Here is a 13,874-nt window from a genome sequence, read left to right as displayed (position 1 = left end):
GAGGGCAGAGGAAGGAAGCATGATTCTTACCTCGCTACCAACACAACAAGGACTTGGTCCTTCTGGATGCGCAAGATACATGAGTGCCTTCTTGCTGCACTACCTGCAACATGACCCTCGGATTGTCAGAATTCGAAGTAATCCCGACTACTGGGTTGCCACACTCTTAGATCCCCGGTACAAAAGTAAATTTGCCGAAATAATTCCTGCCATAAAAAGGGATTTACGCATGCAGGAGTATCTGCAGACGCTGTTGCAGAATCTTACATGTGCTTTTCCACAAAACACCAGTGGTGCACGTAGTGAATCTCACAGTTCTAACTTGCCAACCGTGGGACTGTCGAGTCTTCATCACTCAAACCGTAACAGTAACACAGTATCTGCTGGTAACAGCAATTTTGTGGAATCGTTTCATCACTTTTTTAGACCATCCTTTGCAAGGCCACAGGAGACAAGAAGTCTGACAGTCAACGCCTAGAGAGGATGGTACAGGAGTATCTCCAACTGAACATCGAAGCCATGACTGTGTCACTGGACCCTGGCTCATTTTGGGATTCCAATCTGGAAAAATGGCCAGAGCTCGCCACTCACGCCTTGGAGATCTTGTCATGCCCTGCAGCCAGCGTTCTCTCTGAACGTGTGTTCAGCGCTGCTGGTGGTGTGCTGACAGATAAGCGCACGCGGCTGTCCACTGAGAATGTAGACAGACTCACGTTCATAAAGATGAACAAATCATGGATTCGCAAGGACTTTTCTACCCCTGTGTCATCCTGGGGAGACTAAAAGCTTGAGGATTTGGTAAAATCACCTCACCAACCGTTTTAAGCAACTGTGGGGCAATTGATGCCACTTAACCCTAGAACGCATGACCATAAAAATCTACACTTTCACATACCTGGGGCCTTTTAGGCCCGTGTGCAAATAACATGGAATAACTCAAACTCAAATGACAAACAACTATATACATGAAGAATACCTAGAGTTTCAAAATTCTAACTAAAGTAATCTTGCAGAAAATAGAAAACAATTAACAGGCCGGGCCTGCGAGGCCCCAGGTATGCATTCTAGGGTTAAGTGGTGTCTGTGCCACAATTTTGGGAAAAAATGGAGACTCTTTTTGGAGTCCCCTTGCTGTGTCTTACGTGACGTTGGCATCGTCAATTTGAGGTGGGTTGGGTCGCTCCCCCCCCCCCCTTTTAACTGTAAGAAACTACATACACTATGGCTTGGGGTAACACAGATGGTTGAGTCTGAAGAGCTGTTTACTCAGAGGTCTGCTCCAAAGCTTCAGTGTCTGCTAGCCAGCGTAGAATTTTTAACTGCATCTAGCCTAGGCAATACTTTGGGCGTAGTAGCCCAGCTGCGAAGCAAGCTGCACCGCCTGTGTATCTAATAAGAATTTTTAAATGCATCTAGCCTAGGCAGACTGTGGGGACCCCCAACCAAACCCAGACGCTCAGCCCCCCTACCGCCCCCCTTTCCTTGACAATACAATAATGTAACTCTTACAACTGGATGGGTGAGGATCGGTCACAGCTTTATTAACTCTTTATACTCATTCCATTAGAAAGGCATTTTATTTCTAAAATAATTCAGCTTGTTGCAGCATGCCCTGGGTCTCCACTCCGGCAGGTTGGCCAACAAGTGTAACTCTCCAACATGTCCTTTCTATTTCCAGGCCACGGAGGATCCTGCGTACTCGTATGCAGGACTCTGACCCCCACCCATCACTTTTAACGCTTGTTCCACTCCGTCCTGGAGTCCTGACAGGAATATGTCCCGTCCAATATCCATTAAGTGAACACCGTCGGGCCGTATGAGGCCTGCTTTATCTCCTTCCAGTTGTCGGTGTCGTATCACTACACCGCCTCTGTCTCTTCTGAATTTTGCCATCCGAATATTTATTACCCGCCTTGTCCGTTCAATGGCCGTGATGTCTCGCGCACCTTGCCATACCGCTATCGGCACAATCTCTGACCATACTATAGCTAGTTTTGTGAAAAATTCTCTGAAGCGCTCAGTGTCTAGTTTCATTATTGCCATTAGTTATGCGCTCTTGTGATGACCTAGGTTGTTTCCCCCGGCCTGTATAACTAAGATGACCAGACCTCTTGCCTCTCTCCCTACCTTGATTACCCCCATTAGTACCTGTGGCCATAGCAGGCCTCTAATACCTCTCCAGTTGAAATATGTGTTATGAAACTCTAATTTCCTCCCGCCTGGGCGGACTTTCGCCCTTTTTTCTGCCCAATATATATACGAGTGGCCTATCACCCACACTGTTGGCTTAGCGTCACCTGTAAAAGAAACAAACCACGTTAGGATAACAAGTCCGGGCTTATGTATCTCGCCAAACAGGTGGATCGCCATCTCCCTATCCTCTGAACTTCCGTTTCTGACAGTCCTGCTCTTGCTGCTTCCGTGGCCGCGCCTATGCGGAATGAGTGTGTCCAGTAATCTTTGTGGTGGTTCCCTGCCGATGTTATGCATTTATTAAATATAGCTTGGAACTGGTATCTTGATAATGGCGTTCCATCAATGTGTGATAGGAAGAAATTACTTTGTGATCTGATGGTTAGATATGTTTTTACTATTGCTACCCGACTCAGTGTACCGTTTGTGGGTTGTAGAAGTACCCAAGTGCCCCTGCCCGCTGGAACTGTTTTCGACTGGCGTATGCGTAGACGTATTGCATTATTGGCTATGACTACGTCCTGGTGTAATAAGCCTCCACTGGTAGTAATTTTGGATTGAGGGACTAATTCGCTTATGCATAGCGCCCCGAAGAAGGCGATCACAAATGCAGTAGACAGTAGTGTTGCTTCAAATTGTGAGTGTCATGTTAATGGTGTTAGGGATATGATGTGAGAAATCAGTTTTAGTGACACGGGACGGGACATCTACACTCCTGACTTGGCTGACCCCTTTTCCACCCTTTTATGGATTGTCTGATGTTGATTCTTTGTCACATCTCCCCAATTCAGTAGTTGGAAGTGAAATGCTACTCCGGTCAGACACCGCTGCGCTGATGCCCTTGATATGCCCCACATCATTAGCTGGTGGAGAAATTCTATGGTGACTTGTGATCTGGCTTGTTCACATTGGTCAACCCGTCTGTCTGCTACTAGTCGTGTCCACTCTTCCCATGCCTTACCGTATGCTTGCCACGTCGACAGGGCAACTGACGCTCTGATTAATGGCATCAACTATTCGCCACTAGATCCCATAGGGAGGGTGGGCAACTGTTGCCCGATGGGTGGGCGTTGGGGAAGAGCTCTGTGAAAATCTGCCAATTGAATTGTTATAAAGCGTTAGCAGCAGCTTTAGACCCCTCAGCATAGTGGCTAGCGCGGACCCATACATTGTGTTTTAGGCACAGGAATGCTAGCCTAGTAGGCCTAGCACTGGGAGAGACGATGATGCCATCTTATTAATGCAATGCGCTAGGCTGGTGTTTTTTGTTATGAAGCGTATATTTTTGTTAGCCAGGCGCGCGCCCCATATTTCTATTGCTACCACTATTGGGAAGAAAAATTATTTTCAGGGCTAGAACCAGCTAAAAATTATTATTAATTTCAAAGCTGGTGGAGCTTGGTATAGATGGCCGAATACAATGAATACCACACACTGCTACAAGCCCAAATATTTTTTCAGAGCTAGATGCAGATAAAAATTATTTTTAATTTGCAACCTGGTGGAGGTTAGTATAGATGGACTAATAGACCAAGTCCCACACACTGCTAGAAGCCCAAATATTTTTTCAGAGCTAGATGCAGAAAAAAATTATATTGAATTTGCAACCTGATGGAGGTTAGTATAGATGGACTAATAGAACAAGTCCCACACACTGCTAGAAGCCGAAATATTTTTTCAGAGCTAGATGCAGAAAAAAATTATATTGAATTTGCAGCCTGGTGGAGGTTAGTATAGATGGACTAATAGAACAAGTCCCACACACTTCTAGAAGCCTAAATATTTTTTCAGAGCTAGATGCAGAAAAAAAATTATATTGAATTTGCAACCTGATGAAGGTCAGTATAGATGGACTAATAGAACAAGTCCCACACACTGCTAGAAGCCTAAATATTTTTTCAGAGCTAGATGCAGATAAAAATTATTTTTAATTTCCAACCTGGTGGAGGTTAGTATAGATGGACTAATAGACCAAGTCCCACACGCTGCTAGAAGCCGAAATATTTTTTCAGAGCTAGATGCAGAAAAAAATTATATTGAATTTGCAACCTGATGGAGGTCAGTATAGATGGACTAATAGAACAAGTCCCACACACTGCTAGAAGCCTAAATATTTTTTCAGAGCGAAATGCAGAAAAAAATATATTGAATTTGCAACCTGATGGAGGTCAGTATAGATGGACTAATAGAACAAGTCCCACACACTGCTAGAAGCCTAAATATTTTTTCAGAGCTCGATGCAGAAAAATATTATATTGAATTTGCAACCTGGTGGAGGTTAGTATAGATGGACTAATAGAATGATGCTATGCCCAAAAGGTTTTACTTCACTAGGTGCAGTAAAAAAAATTGTATTCTATACACAGGTGGTGTAGCTTGCAACACAGATAGGCTACTCCACTGACTAACACACTCTGCAGTAGGCCAAAAAGGATTTGCTTTGCTAGATTTAGCCAAATGCTGTGAAAAAAACTTGCACAGCACTAAAACAGACCTGCCTGGCAAAAAGTGATAGGAACTGATGTAACCTAGCCCTGAAAAGGACTGCAATTACAATTAATCTTTACTCCCAACCTATCTATTTAAGAGCACAGACCTGCCTGATAAAAGTCGTATGAAATTATGTAACCTAGTCCTTAAAAGGACTGCAATCACAACTATTCCCTACTCCCAAGCTATCTGTAGATTTGTGAGAAAATTGGCTTTAAATTAACAAAGTACAGCGCACATAGCAACAGCGGTGCCGTCTAACACGCAGCAGCAGCAGTGAGAAAATGGTGGCGACGGGGAAAATGGCTGGGTTTTATAGGGCAAGGACATGTGACATACACTGCCAATGACACATGCCCTTGCTTGTGTGAAAAAAAAGCAGTTCTCTCCGTGTGTGCGCTGCTGATAGGCTGACAGATTGCACCTCCCCACTGTAAATGCGGGAAAGAGAAAAAAAAATGGAGATCTTCATTATTCCTGCAGAGATCCATCCCCTGCCCCTCCCCCCGCCCCGCTGTACACTCAAACTGCATATTAACATTAATTTTCAGCATTACTGAGAAAAATCCAGTTATGATTTTGGTGCACGAACAGTTATCGAACATAACCTCGAACAGCCGAATTTTTTTCAAATCGTTCGTGTTCGCCGAACGGCTCGAACACCGCCCAAAACAGCTCAAATTTGAGATTGGCGAACAGTTCGAGTCGAACACCGCTCATCTCTAATTGCAACCTTTCATCAATTTTTCTCTGCCATCCACGTCCAGGGAGATTAGGTACAGTACCATGGATTGTAAACTTTTTGATTATGGACAAAGGAACATCAAGATCTCTGAAGATGGACCTTGGGATTGTTGATATTTTTAAACAATTTTGGTTCTCAAGTCCTCAGACAGTTTTCTTCTCCTATTTCACACAATGCAAAGATTGAGTCAACTTCTCTCCTTTTTATCTGGTTCAGGTGTGATTTTCATATTGCCCACATCTGTTACTTGCTACAGGTGAATTTGAAAAAGTATCACATGCTTGAAACAAAGTTGTTTATACACAATTGTGGAAAGGTACCAACAGCTTTGACCCGGGCCATTTTTGGGGTTTTGTCTCAAATTATATACAATTAGCCTTTTTTTCTCTGTTTTTTTTGTGCTTCAATACAAACAAAGGAAATAAACATGTGTATAACAAAACATGTGTAATTACAATAATTTTCTGGGAGAAATACTTCATTTTCTGGAACAATTTCAAGAGTGTCATCACTTTTGGCCATGACTGTACTCTGTGGTCTATACAGATCTCAGAGCATAATAAGTTGTATTTCATTTATGTTGAAAAACTTCAGATGAAGCAGAGGACTGGACGGAGAGGTAGACCAGAGGATAAGCTCTAGCAGAACAGGTGTGTTGCAAGAGATGTATTATTATATTTTATTTTAACAGTATACGTTTATTATGCTCTGGAGTCTACAAATATTTCAAAGTATTAAAAGGAGCATTTGATTGGCATCAAATAATGTCAATGCTAATTGAATATCCTTGCCAAACTCAAGTGAACCGTTGTCGAATTCGAACCTTGGCAGATTCGCTCATCACTAGTGATTAGGTTTCTAAAGCTGATTAGTTTCAGTTCATCCTGCTGTTACGGTTATGATCTGCAGTTTTTGTTCATTGGCAGTTTTCTGCAGTTTTTGTTGATCCTACTGCAAGCCAATAATTATAAGTTAAGATGGTACCATGTAGTATCTAGCACAAAGTTATTAGCAGCAGCAGATAATCTATTTCCACTAATTTGCAAGGTGGGACCTTTATAGATCTAAGATTGAGATCTGGGGAATTTGGCACATTTAACTCTTATTTGTTGCATGGTGCTTCATCCTGTTAATTGAAGCCAATTCTATGAATGGGTATGCACATGCTTAGTCTGAAAAAATGTTTAGGTAGATGGTACATGTCAAAGTAACATTCACATGAATGACTGAACTCAAGGTTTTTTAGCAGAACATTGACCAGAGCATGACACTTCCTCAGTTGGCTTATCATCTCCTCATTAGGAGAGCAATGAACATGTATTTGGTCAATGAGCCTTTGCTATCCTTGACCTTGTCACAGATGTACCAGATTTTTATTTGGACCACTTTTGGTAAGTTCTAACTACTGTCTTCTGGGAATAGACCAAGCCTTTGGAGAACCTATTAGCAAGTCGCCTAGAAATGACAATTTAGCATTATCAAATTTGCTCGTATCCATGCGTATTTTTCCAGCTTCCAACATAACAACTTCACTTACTGATTCATTTATCCCCTCCTTGACAGGTGTCAGTGGCATGAGATAATCCTTGCTATTCACTTCGCCTGTTAGTGCTTTTAATGTTATAGCGGATTTGTTTATATTATTTCACACTGTCCAGGTTGAAGAAAAAACTACACATCAGTGAAAAAATTATCAAGGTTAGTTATATACTTCTCTATATTTTCTCTATCTTCTTGAAAAGTAATTTTCTGCTCAGGCTCAATAGTAAAAATTTTAGTATTTCATATGCCTGTCACTCTATCACTCATGTTGCATACCTAGTCTGATAAGGGTTAGCACAACCTTCAAAAGCTTTGCATTTCTGAACAATGCCTAAAGAACTCTGGCAAAATTATCTTAACTCACACAATCCAAATATCCAAATATTGCAGAGCAATCTGTATAATATTGTATAAAGCCGGCCAAACACTCTAGACAGTTGTCAAATGCTTGATTGTCCAACAAACTATTTGAATTCCTCTGTAAACCTACAATGTAGATGGTTACTTGGATAGGGAGAGGGAAACAAGTCTCTCTCGGACATCTCTGGCTTAGCTCACAAGGAATCGGGCATGTTGACATAGAACATTCTGATCCGTTTACCTCCATGAGAGATCAACAACTATATTCAAAGACAGTTGGGGGATCCCATACATTTAATCTTTAACTTACATTTATCTCAAGTGTATCTCCAGCATCCAAGAAATGTGAACAGTCTGCTCCAATTAGTAATGCTTGTAGAGTATCTTTCTTTCTTGATGTTTTTTTTCTATGTAACCAAATATTTGCTGGGAGTTAATGGGAAAATGTTTAATTTCAATACATACTCCGAATTTGTATGTGCCCTTTTTCAGCTTTAATTACTTTTGGCTTTTTTTCTTTTCAGGCTGGGGTCACACATGTAGCAAGTTTCTGAAGATCGTCTGCTGAGAAGTCGCTTCCTAAAAATCGCAGCGACTCTCCACTATATAAATAGAAGTAACCCCATCTTTAAAGAGTTATTCTTAAGTTATGAACTAAGTATAGGATGGCAAGTAGTAATAAACAACGCAAATTTGCTATTAATTTTTTTTTTGCCTATTATTTGACTTTTCGGTCCGGATTCATCAAGGCTGGCATTTTGCACGCCATCCATAACGAAGGGTGAACTGAGTAAGATGTGCCAAGTTCATTAAGAAGCATTTGACTCTTAATGATTGTAACAAATCTTTCAGCTGCTGTGTGCCAGCATAACAAATGTACTTCAGTAGGGGAGTGGACTTGATGTCAGTCATAATTTACAATACTTTTGTGGTATAAATAATCAATTTGTCAGCCTTGCTTGGCCATATCCCCAGCTACCTATCCGTCCACTTTTCAAAAAGTTCATGAAAGTGAACAGGATGGGTGTAAAAATGCCATGTGTTTCTTTCAATATAACATTACTAATTTCCTGACTTTTAGAAGAAACTTGGAATCACATGATATTTAAATCGCATGACTGGTAATGTTAACAACAAAACTAGAGACATCCAAAACCTACAGGTACTACAACACATTTTATAAAAATCACAAAAATGCTAGAAAATAAAGCTTGAAAACATACATAAAATATGCCACCATTTTTAAGCGCTTTGTTATGTAATGTTAAAAACACAACTATAGAAACATAATCTAAAAACTCCAGGTAATAATACACATTAAAAAAGACCCCAAAATACTAGAAAAAAAAGCTAGAAAACAAATATGAGTAAAGTGCCCATAGAGTAGCCATAGGCAAGTGTCATGAGACTGAAACCCTGGCACGATACTGAAAAATGGGGCCTGTTTCCATTGTGTGCGTGTTGCTGTTTTTCACATTGGACACTTCCCGATTCCTCTGGTACACCACACTTACCGTGGCAACGATCCCCCATGACCCCACGAATGAGAGACCACAATAGTCCATAAAAACAAGTTCAACTTTTTATCAACAAGATTATCTTGTTTTTCCCACTAAGAGCAATCTTGTAGTTATGATACCTTTTAGTGGCTAACAAAAATAAAATAAATGATGTTACAAAGCAAGCTTTCGAGACTTCTTAGGCCTCTAATTCAGGCATGGTATAACAAAGTTTCTGCAGAAACCCAAATATATGCACAAAAAAGGCAGAAGCATGACATAATTGTGCAATTATTTAAATGTCCATTTATTATGCCATGCCTCTTCCTTTTTTGTGCATATATTTGTGTTTCTTCACATATTTTGTTATACCATGCCTGAGGAAGAGGCCTAAGAAGTCTCGAAAGCTTGACTGTGAAACATCATTTATTTTATTTTTGTTAGCTCTTAAAAGGTATCATAACGACAAGATTATCTTGTTTTTCCCACTGAGAGCAATCTTTTTTCAACTGGCTAACACGGTACTAAACTTTTTTTTTTTATTTATCAACAAAGCTCAGGAGGGGATGCAGACTTCTTGCTTTGGGTTACAGAAAAGTGTCATTTCCTCAATAAACATTTTCAGCGGCACAGTTGGTGAAACTTTTCACCAGCAGAGTTAGGGACTTGTAAGCTTCCTAGCCAGCTATAAGGCTATGTGCCCACGATGCAGAAATGTTCAGGATTTTTTCCTGAGCGTTTCTGCATCTCCCTGGCAGAAAAAACGCATGCGGATTGTACATGCGGATTGTACATGCGGATTGTACATGCGTTTTTCCTGCCAGGGACATGCGGAAGTGAAGCGTTCTTCACATGCATTTCCGCATGCGGGTTGACAAGCGCTTTCCAAGCGATTTTAGCATCACTTGGAAAGTGCTTGACAACTTGGTCACACTATATAAATCCATGCAAACAGCATAGATTTACACTATATAGTGTGACCTTAAAGAATGGTAAAAAATAAAAAAATAAATCTATAATTACCTTCCGATGGCCCCCGGAGTCTTGCTTCGCTCCGTCCTGGCTTGCCGGCAGCTCGCGGTACACTACACTGAAGGGCCAGCCGTCACATGGCTATGACGTCAGCGCAGGTCCTTCAGTCCACCGCCATCTGCCAGCAAGTGAAGACAAGGAGACCGGGGGCCATCAGAAGGTAAATATCATATTTATTTTTTATTTTATTCTTTTTTTTACAGGTTCTATGGTACCCGGGTCCGGAGGAGAGTCTCCTTTCCTCCACACCCGGGTACCATCCGCACATTGAAACGCATGGATTCCGCATCAACAGATGCAGTGATGCGGAATCCAAGCGTTCCAATGAAAGTCAATGGCGGCGAAAATGCAGCGCTTCCGCAAAACAATTGGTAGTGCTGCGTTTTTTTCCGCAATGATAACCCGCAGTGGAAATTTCCGCAGCATGTGCACAAAACATGCGGATTATCATTGGGGAACATGGCAGGCCTAATACCATGCGTTTTTTAAGCGTTTCTGCAGCATTTTTGCCGCTCAGGAAACGCTTAAAAAACGCATCGTGGGCACACAGCCTTACACTTTAGCTGCAACTTCCTGTTTTCTCTATCTTCAGCTCAGTTCTCAGGAACCAGGTAAATGAAGCGCCTGTGGCTAACTCCATCATTATATGTGTCCCAGTCTCGCTGACCCGTCTCTTCTCAGACCCACAGCTATCAACACTCGGCTCACAGTTTACATTCCCGGAGGCCCGTAGGGACTCTCACAAGTTCCCTTCCCTAACTCGCTTACTAGAAGTACTCCATTGCCACAACTCGAGCTCTTCTTCTTAATTATTTTCCTACTTTGCCTGCTTCTCTGTTCTCCTCTTCCACACACACACACTCCAGTGAAGATCACCTTGACCAGAGGGGTGTCTTTACTTCTCTCCTTGTCTGAACTCACTTACTAACAGAACTTCCTATTCCTATCACTAACCCACAATGTCCAATCCTCCTACCCAATCTGGGCTGGCCTTTACAGTTAACCCTGTCTACATAACTAACAGAAAACTGCAGCCACAGAAGGATAACTTTCAAATATAATACAATGCAGTAAAATAGATTTTCATACATTTAACTACCAGGATCGGTCAGAGGGTGGAACGCCATCATCACCACCCTTACATATGTAAAAATGTTACCTTTACATGCAGTTGCATAACTTGAAGCTTATGGACTCCAATGCAATGTTCCAATGGGGCCCTCAATTATTGCAAGTCTTGGGTCCCTTAGGCTCCAGGGCCAGGGTGCAATTGCAACCCCTGCACCTATTGTAGTCATGCCCCTGATTACATGTGTTGTTTTTCCCCAAAAGTGTGTGTGAAAGCTGACATACAGGAGTGTATTTGGCATCAATGATTTCACGCAGGTGCTGCATTCCAATTTCTTCTAGACTAAAGAGCTCCATTCCCACTCACTACTGTGTAGAGGTATTTTCCCCAACCAGGTACTTGGGATCCACATGTCTGTTTTGTCACTTATTTCTTAGCAGATGTAGATAGTGTTGTGCACTATGAGCACTGGGAATGGCATAGTATAATTAGAATCACAACCAAGTAACTGCAGTTAGTTACTGAGTAGGAGCCATTTAATTTGTTCCTTTCTTCCATAGGTATTTCTCCTTTGATATTTAGAACCTTAAGCAATTAATATAAAACAAGATTTGAACACTTGCAAACTCTCTAGGTATTGCAGGTTCTTTGGATTTTCCCCCTGCACCAGTGACCTTGTAGTATCAGGTGTTGCAAATCTGCTTCATTCTTCAGTTCTCTGCACAAAGCCTAGCTAGTCGCAGAAAATGCTGATGCTGCAGTTTTTATTTTCTTTATTTTTTTTTTACTCATTTATATAGCGCCATTAATTCCACAGCACTTTACAGAAATTATCGGCACTGCCCCCCATTTTGGCTCACAATCTAAGTTACTGATCAGTATGTCTTTGGAGGGTGGGAGGAAACTGGAGAACCCAGAGGAAACCCACTCAAACATGGGGAGAACAAACAAACTTCTTGCAAATGTTCTCCTTGGTTAGATTTGAACCCAGGACCCCAGCGCTGCAAAGCAACAATGCTAACCACTGAGCCACCGTGCTGCCCCAATATTTCTGTTATATAAACGGTACCACAGAAAGAGAACATGATGATATTCCAACACTAATTGACTGGATGAGATTCAACCTATGAACGAATACCTCAAATCCCTAAAAGTAATTGCGTTCTACTTTCTTCCACCCATAATGAGTGACCCCTGGTCCTTAGTATGGTCTTGGAAGGAATAAGTTATGTGCTATTCCTTTGTACAGACTACACATATATTTATACATGTAAATGAGATATCCTATTGAAAGCATGTAAATCGCATACTTGTGGTCATACACCCTCACCGGCAACATCAACGAATCCTGACAGTGATTGGTGTGCATGGTGTAAAGATTCAGGTGTCTGCAGTCTCATAGCGTAACTGTAGAATTTTACCATAAGACCGAACAACTCGTTTAAGTCTAGAATCCTACCAATTATGCACTGAAAAAAACGTATTTAAAAAAACTGCAATCTGAAACAAAAACACAAAAAAAGGGTAAAAAAAAACACAGCAAAATTGCAAATTGTGTATTTTGGGATCAGACACCTGCAGAAAGAACACAGTGGAAAAAATACAGCATTTCCTCAGAGGGAGCATGGCTATAAAGTCCTCTAACCATTTGAACTGTCTAAGGCTCTATCTTCATATCTTCTCTTTTTCTATCAAGTATGAAACTAAAATGTGTCAGATTGTCTTGTTATAGGTGGTCCCATCTTTACCAAAAAAAACTGAAATATTTCTGGCTGATGAGGTTATAAGTTTACATAGATTTACAAAAAACTGTAAAAAAAAAATTTTGGGAACATTTAAATACGAATATATGTATAAACATGGAAAGATAAAAGTCATGTGGAGATTATCTATATATTTATACAGAGATTAAGGTAAATTAATTTTTATGGAGCACAAAGTAAGTATATGTGATTCATGTATTGATTTTATGTGTTATACAGGGAAGTTTATGGACAGATTTTTATCCCTTCCTTTATTTTCATTTTTTAGTTTTTTCTTTAGCTGATGGAATGAAATTCTTTTTCTATGCCTGGGGGAACACTTACTCTCCATTATCGGTTGTTTAAAGTTGCTAGAATATGTTCCTTAAAGGAGTTCAACCACCAACAGGTTTAACGTACAGCCTCATCATTCATGACCCTTTGTAGCTTTTTTATTGTCTTTACCTTTGTAGACTAATATGTAACTGTCAAGTTTAGCGTTTCCTAATAGCGGCAGTTCTGATATTTGTGAAACCTTCATGATACATTTATACATTTTTTGTTACACATGTATTTCGATGTGTGTGATATATATATATATATATATATATATATATATATATATATATATATTTGTGTATATGTATATATATAATCTGTCTCATGTACACCATCAGTACAGGCATTATTAGATATAAATATTTATATACAACCGCAGGTAGAAAAATTAGTTTACAAAAGGAAAACTGCTTCACACTGTTATATTTCAAATGATAATTACTAACAGAATTATCAGTACTATCCTATAACTAATATCTCAGACTTCTGAATCATTACACCATATATTCATGTGTTACAAGCTGCACTTCTTGTATTCAAATAATAAAATGGAGATAAACGCAGGATCCACAAATACTGAAGTGTAAGGTAAATGAGTCTGACAAACTGAAGACACTTACCTGGTTTTATAGATGTAGACTACTCCTTGAGTTTTTCACATGCTGCAAGCAGTTGGATGATTCCCCAGGACATTCACCACTGGATGATTGTCTTCATATCCTACACAGACCTGACTGAGCACTGCTCTCAGCCTTACACCTTTTATTAAGGCTCCACCAGAGGGCGGTGCTGAGCTGACAGGACAGCCCTACACATCCATTCACTTCTCTGCTTAGCCAGGCATCGGCTGCTGCTCTGCTACT

The 13,874-nt window shown here is 40.6% G+C and overlaps 1 protein-coding gene across 1 annotated transcript in view; it reads right to left on the bottom strand.

Moving 5' to 3' along the window:
• NMUR1 (neuromedin U receptor 1) overlaps nt 1-13,769 on the bottom strand; it is a 262,914-nt gene extending 249,145 nt beyond the window's left edge. The window contains exon 1 of the mRNA XM_073675271.1: nt 13,632-13,769. The gene's annotated coding sequence lies outside the window, so the exon portion shown is untranslated. The remainder of the gene's footprint in view (nt 1-13,631) is intronic.
• Nucleotides 13,770-13,874: the final 105 nt, after the last annotated feature.

The sequence above is a fragment of the Phyllobates terribilis genome, unplaced genomic scaffold (genome assembly GCF_046119375.1).
Source record: "Phyllobates terribilis strain yellow unplaced genomic scaffold, ASM4611937v1 Scaffold_3__8_contigs__length_932513732, whole genome shotgun sequence".
Taxonomy (NCBI): domain Eukaryota; kingdom Metazoa; phylum Chordata; class Amphibia; order Anura; family Dendrobatidae; genus Phyllobates; species Phyllobates terribilis.
The sequence above is the reverse complement of the archived record's forward strand: the minus strand, read 5'-3'. Positions and strand labels throughout refer to the sequence as shown.